Genomic DNA, 7,470 nt, shown 5'->3' with positions numbered 1-7,470 from the left:
AAAAAAAAAAAAAATTCCAACGATACTTGATAAACTTCTTCAACCTTTTTGCCTCATAATTCATATCATCTCCAAGATGCAAACAATACGAAATTTTATCACCGTCTCTCTTTCTCGATTAAATTCCAAGGGGCAAAAAGGGTCGTAGAAATCAAGATTTCGAGCGATGTTTATTTGTCGTTAATCATCCCGGAAACCGATCACGCACGATTTCTCACGAAATTAATCGAACAAACCACCGCCCCCATCGTCGAATTAACGTAACTCGCTCGTTGTCCCGGCTCGTTCCCCCGTTCCGCGCGCGGCCAAAATTTTTACCCCTTTTTCGCGGGGAAACAATGGCACGTCCGGGGGGCAACGTGTGCAACGCTTGCTATGCGAGCAAATATACACCGATGGAATTCGAATTCGGACGGAAGCTTTATTTGCCGTGCCATCCTCCCTCCCAACTCCGGGCTAATTATTCGGATAATCGTGCTAATCCCTCGGCAAAGCTTCGCTTCTCCGCGCTCGTTTCGATCGCGAGAATCGATTACATCGTACACCTGCGAGCTTTCCACCACCGGGATGGTCACCGTGGATCCTCCCTCTCTCCCTCTCTGTTTCTCGTCCCTGTCCACGGGTAACAGCGACTCTCATTTGCATCTCCGCTCGTTTCCGGCATTATCGCTTTGTAGTCGGCCTTTTTCACGCTCCTCCCGCACCCCGGCCAGATTTAACCATTCCGCGAGGTAATTATGTTGCAACGGGGAAACCGAGGGAATTTGCATCGAGCGTATTTCTTTCCCTTGTGTCCACGCTCGCGCCCTCGATCCCTTTGCAACCCGGATCCACCAAGTCTCGCGGCTATTTCCGTTCCCCATCGCTAAATTTCCACCGAAGAACTGTCTGTCCGCTTGACAGAGCGCGCCGATTGCCATCCTTTCCCTCGTTTCATCTGATGCCCCTTGTTCCTTCCATCGATCGGATCGATTAAATCGTGCTTTTTTCCTCTTTCTTCTCTGCCTTGCCTCGTGGAATATTTTTCTGAATAATGGCGGAGGAAGAGGTGGTTACACAAGGTTATTCTCTCGTTGCGGTTATGTATTTTCGAGATAATTTTGTTGAACGTTTGTTAGCAAGTATTTGGAGAACTTTGAAAATCCGAGTTGTATAGAAGTAAAAAAGTTTCTTTGGAAGTAGAATGTAGAAAAATCGGTTTCTATTTGCGAGGTATATTTCAGCTTGTAACACGAATATTATAATTATCTTCGCTGTGATAGTAGTCGTCTGGCAAAAGGGATTTCGGTCTCAAAATCAAGAGAATGGTGTGTTTAGACAACGAGATATCGTTTTGGTAATTTATCGATGGAAGAATCACCCTGTTTGCGAACTCTGTGGTCAATAAATATTACGAATAGACAATACCGTCTCCGTTTTTCCTCGCGTATACCCTATCCTTATACAAGAGAATAGATTTCAACAAATTTTTCTCTTCATCCATAAATCAAGAAAATGGATTGTTTAACTTAATGATATTGCCTTTGTAATTTATCGATAAGGGAATCCTTGTGTAACTACTTCTCTCCATTCCTCCATAAAGGAGAGAAGAGAAAGTGGGACATGGTGTGACCCACAATCGGACTCTTCACGGGTTGCTTCTTTGCTTCCTTTTTCTTCCTTTTTCTTTTCTCCCTCTCTTCGACCAAAGTTTTCTTTCCCCCAAGGTCTTATCGGTCTGTTCTGAAAACCTCTTACGGGGCGAAGTTTATTGTATTGACACAGTTAGCTGATGAATTTGTTTGGTTAGAAGTAAATGGGAGTTACGTTGTTGATTATTCGATACGAGGGAAGAGGGGAAGGGGAGAGGCTAATGATCTGTGAGTGATCGTTCAAAGGATTGTAATAGTGACATCGTCGTAATTTTAATTTTCAGATTTTTCTAGGCTTGTTATTCCATTTATTTCCATTATTTCTCTGCGCGTAGACAACGTTTTAGCAGTGATAGAGGAATTTATGTTCGTAGGTCTTCGCTTTTGCGAAATACTCGTTCTGTTTTCTTCGTGAGGTTGCATAATCGTGTCATGTTATACTTCCGACGTGCTACGCGTGGAGAGATAAAATGAACAAACAGCAAACGCATATTCAAGGAGAATCAAACTCCTTGATGAGAAGCAGCGATCTAACCGCCTCTTTTATTACAATTGTGTCAATTTTTCGAGTCTCCCGTACACATTATTGTTGTGAAACGTAATTTATTTTCAAATTTATTAACACGAAATTGTTCGATAAAGTTCTAGAAATTTGTTAATTAATTTAAAGAAATATTTTGGAAAAACGAAAATATCGAATCTAGAAAAATCTGAAAATTAAAATTATGACGATGTCATTATTACAGTCCTTTGAACGATCACTCATAGATCATTAGTCTCTTCTCTCCCCCTCCTCCCTTGTATCGAATAATCAACAACGTAACTCCCACTTACTTCTAATCAAATTCATCAGGTAACTATATCAATACAATTTTTAAATATAACGAAAATTAAATCGTACAACGAAACTTGTAAACAAGAATAATATAATTATAATATCTTATAATTTAAAAAAAAAAAAGTTTAATTTTCTTACATTTGATAGAACTCTTTTATTAAAAAGTTGATCAAAGTATCCGGATAGGTATTCACGAACAGTAATACAAATCCGTGAGACACGGGCGGAATACAAAGGAGAAAATAACATAACCTCGCGCGTAACGTCGGGATTGCACAATCGATCGATCGATTCATTCCGGTTGTTCGTCGGGATCGAGACGGAATCGGTATTCGGCTGTACTCATTTCACCGTCGTGGCGGAAGTATTAAAATTCATGAGCGTTTTTAATTCGATTAGTTCGTTCGTCTTTCAGAAACCGGTTGTACGATGCCGGCAACAGTAGGCCGATTAAAAATTCAACTCGATTATGCCTCGATGAAATCTAGTTTCCACGAATTGTTAACTTCTTCTCCCTCGAGCCAGCCTGCTCGTGGACAGAATAATTCGAGATAGCCGGAAAATTTCGCTCGATTCCTCGAGTCGTGGTTGGGGACTTCTGTTTTGACGAAGGAATTTCGTTCGATCCGCGACAGAACGAAACCGCGGTAAATTGTTTGTTCGAAAATCCACGCACGATATACGAGAAACCACCGACAACTCGCATGCGTGTCGAGTCGATCTTCGAAGTTGGAATTTATTTTTCCATCGGCTCAAATTCCCGGAAGCTCGTTTCCTCGTTTCTAGCTACCTGTTTGCTCGCTGAAATTCCACGCGCGACTTGAGATTTTGCTGCTCGTTTTACGCCATCGCGTCGTCGATTTACGTAACACGAGCCTTGAAAGATAGATCGAAGAGTAAGAATCGATTTCTTCTTGTTAGAGAGGTGTCCATCCTGGTCTGTGCGGTTTCCCCGCGTAAACCGCTTCGAGTTGTACGCGGATGCGAGCTCGAGATCGTCCGAAGCGAAGATAATATCGAAGTTTGATATCGATATCCCGGTAGTCGAGTAGAGTTTAATTTTCATTTTTAGAAATCGATCATTTTGAATTTTTGATCTAGACGACGACATTCAATCTTTTGCCCCCAATAATCCATCAACTCGATGATCAATTATTATATGCCATAAGTATATTTTGTGTAGCACTTAGGCAAGATTCTCAATTGCGAATTCTCCTCCATTCGAACTGATTTAATTTCAAAAATTTGCAAAATTCAATTCACAAAACGATAATATCTACGCTACAACGTGTGTGGAATTCGTATCGATTCGACAAAATTTTTAAATTTTTATCATTTCGCATATTATTATTTGTCAATGATTGTATCTCGTTCACGGTTTAAGATTCACGAGACGTAATGATTCAACGCTTATCGCTTTCGGTGCGAATTCGGTACGGCGACGAAAGGAATTTCATGCGACAATAACGGTAATAAAGCGAGCTCTCCTCTTCTCTCCTCTCCTCTCCTCTTTTCTTATTTCACCGAGCATCGTAGGAAAACGTGGACGCGGCAATTATTGTTGACAGAGGCGGATTGTTACGTATCGATGGCCTTGCCGCAATATAGCCTCGAATAACGGGTTAAACGCTGGTTGGCGCAATCGCGAGACTTTTTCAAGCGCGTTTTAGTCGGGAGAGCAACTGCCGGCTATGCGACCCAACCGTTTATACGCACGGGTTATGCCGGTTTTTTTTCCGTTTTTTTATTTTTTCTTTTTTTTTTTTTTTTCACCGTAAGCATCGCGACGCGATTTATGAGCGCGCGTGTATTCGACGCACGCGAGTTGCGTGCGAGATACGCTGCCCTCACCGGATCTTTGATACTGTTAGATGTGGAAATGGGAGGTGTGGAACAGGTTGATCGCCATGGGTGTCCGTTCGAGTTGATGCTCGATTTGGAATCCGGCGATCCTGGAAATTGGAGATCGTGTGGAATAACGATTTTAGAAATTTCGATAAAAATGGGTGTAATTATATCATTGTTTCTCGTTGTTAAGGATATTTCATCTCGATGTGAAATCGAAGAATATGGAATAATAATTTTAGGAATTCGCGAAGGTAGAGAATGTTGAAGTTTATAATTGATGAATAATTTATATCGATACATATTTCGATTGTAAAATATTTCATTTCGTTTGATTTAGAATAGTCAGAATTTTAGAAATATTAAATTTTAAAAAAATTTTATTTTTCATGTAATAGTTGAACGGTCGATGATTCTGGGTGATTTATTTGTTTCAATATTTTTGCCTGTAAATAAAAATAGTTTCGGTTAGAGTAGAGGCAATAAATCAAGTATACCTTCACTTGCCTATCCAGGAAAAACGTCCATTTTTGATCTTATCGATCCATTCATAAATACTTATTTGCAACACTGAGTGCACCGCTCCCACGTTACACCGCAAGTCTTGGATAGATTTTTACCTTCTGATACCAAAGTAGCAATTTTTTCCTTGGCTTATCCTATTAAAGGTACGGCCATTTCCATATTACTATTACTAAAATAATCAATTAATTAACGCGAAACTTGGCGTGGAGGGTAACGAAGGTAAAAGTCACCTCGTTTTATTATCCCCCAATTTTCACGAAGTACGAACAAACAAGTCGTTCGCGCTCAAGTTGGCGCATAAATTTCATCTCGAGAACGACTTAATATCGTTGAAACACCCGGTACATGAGGGAATGCCTTCATCTCGTAACGCTTTAATTGCGCTCTCCCGCAAGTATCCACGTTCTCGCGGCTCCACTCTTTCTCTCTCTCCTCGATTCACTTTTAATTACTTTCGACCTTGCGCGAGTATCTGTCGTGTCTGTGAGTCGGATGACTTCATGGAAACTCTCTTCTTCCGGCGCGCAACTTCGAAAGGCGTGACTCGACCTTCGCCTAGAATCGTCTCCAACCCTTTCTAATCGATTACCTAGTCGATTTCGATATCCATGGAAATAATTGCACGTCAAGTGTCATTGTTGTCGTTCCGCAACGCTCAAGAAAATTACTCGAGATCGGCGTCATCGACGTCTATATTCCATTTATTTTACATCGAGAATCATCGAAATTATTTCTTCTTTTTCTTCTTCCGAGAATCGAGATTTTTTCTTCTCACATATATTCCTTCTTATATTTTCCTCCATGTTATACCGAGAAGACGATACTCGTCTCTCGTTGCTGGTACGTTCTCGATGGCGTGTACCACCGAGTATTTTATAAGAAAACACTCGTGACCCGACATCGCCGTGACTTTGGCCGAGACTTCCACACTGCTGTGAACACCCTTTTATGGGGAACGGATAGTTTATTTCCAAGCGAGAAACCGAGAGAGATCGAGAGCAGCACCGGTTTCCATTCTTGCCTTTCGATTAGTTTCATATTTTGCCACGCTGCTTGTGCAACGTAGCGTATAGTGAATTGCTAACCTTATGGATGACCTGTTCGAATAGAGTTAGATAGGGTGGGATCGTTTCGTTCGATATTAATGGAAAGATATTGGATGATAACTTTGATGTTGAAAAATTAATTATGAAGAAATTTCTTCACGCGGGAATTGTTTAATTATTATTTTATACCGATGAATTTTTATTTCGAATAAAAATATATAAAATATCAAACATCGTGAAATATCAAACATCGCGCAATTAATTTCCGGATAACCTGATACTTTTTTACTGGGAAAATTGCTAACACTTCAGTAACAGTTTCGGAAGCATACGTGTGCGGTAATATATACAGCAGAATTGATGATTTCGTCAAAAAATTTATCAGTAATTCAATATTCGTAATCCACGTCGAATTAAAGTAAATTAATTCGATTGAAGGAAAAATTAAATTATTAATTAACCAGGGTAAGATTAATAATCGTAGCAATTATCGTTATATATTTATGCGTAATAAATAGAATTTTTTTTCAATAATTCGAAATCATCATTTCTTCGATCCCCTTCTTTTTCGAAAATTCTTTTTCATTCATCCTAACTGCGAAAGCTCCTTCGATGATATTATATCTAATCTCTTAATGCAATCTCTCGTTTAAGAAAGAGTTCTCCGGGTCCACCCATACAGCAAGCCACGAAAAAACGTTAGACTTTTTTCTTTTCCAACCGACTCGTCCACGTCTTCCCGACGTGGATCCATAATCTCTCTTTTCGTGCGAGAAAAGAAACTCACCCTTGCCGTGACGCCGGCGATATCCTCTGAATTAATGACTGTAAAAACGACACTCCCTCGACGAAAACTCGACCGATTTTTGTCCTGATGCCGGTATTTGTTCTGCAGTTCGTCGCAAGGCTGTTCGATTTTTCACCGGGTACAACGAATATTTATACGTTCCAGATGACGAGCTCTTAAAAATTCTTTTATATATGTATATATCTGTCTTTTCGTCCTTCTTGGAATCCGTGTACCCCTATTTCGAGAGAAATTCATTCCGTCCATTATCTTGCACGTTATTTAACCGGTTCTACGTAAGAAGTAATGAATATTAAGAAAGAATCGAGAGAAGGGTGGCTCTGAATAATATTTCCTCGCTCTCCCTGTTTTGTAATTTCGATAAGTCAATCGCGTGGCAAGCTCTGTGCTCCTATTGTACCCTCCTGTCCACATACAACGAACCATTTTATAACTATTATAACTTATTGCCTGACTGAACAAGAAACAAAACTGTAATCGTCGAAAGGGAAACGAACGAAGGAACGATATCGCTTCCAAGAATCAATTTCAATCGTACCAACCCGGAATTTACGTTATTGGCCAAAAATTTCCTTTTCCCCCCTTCACTTGTCTCGTCTATCCGCTAATTTTCTTAAAGTCATAAAATTCTAATCTAATTCCAACTTTTTGATCAAATTTGCGAATTCTTGGAAACACGTTCTTCTTGGAAAAACTTCGAAACCAACTTCTTTATTAATACAATGTACTTTCTAAAAAGAACCGTTCTCAAGAATTGAACTTTACAGTTAAGTTTTA

At 39.9% G+C, this 7,470-nt stretch overlaps 1 protein-coding gene across 1 annotated transcript in view; it reads left to right on the top strand.

Annotated features, from left to right (window-relative positions):
* The window catches only part of LOC102680478 (probable G-protein coupled receptor Mth-like 1), a 151,194-nt gene that overhangs the window by 7,005 nt on the left and 136,719 nt on the right, over window positions 1-7,470 (top strand). The gene's annotated exons all lie outside the window — the stretch shown is intronic.

This window comes from Apis dorsata, unplaced genomic scaffold (assembly GCF_000469605.1).
Source record: "Apis dorsata unplaced genomic scaffold, Apis dorsata 1.3 scaffold_256, whole genome shotgun sequence".
In the NCBI taxonomy this organism is placed as follows: Eukaryota; Metazoa; Arthropoda; class Insecta; order Hymenoptera; family Apidae; genus Apis; species Apis dorsata.
The sequence above is the reverse complement of the archived record's forward strand: the minus strand, read 5'-3'. Positions and strand labels throughout refer to the sequence as shown.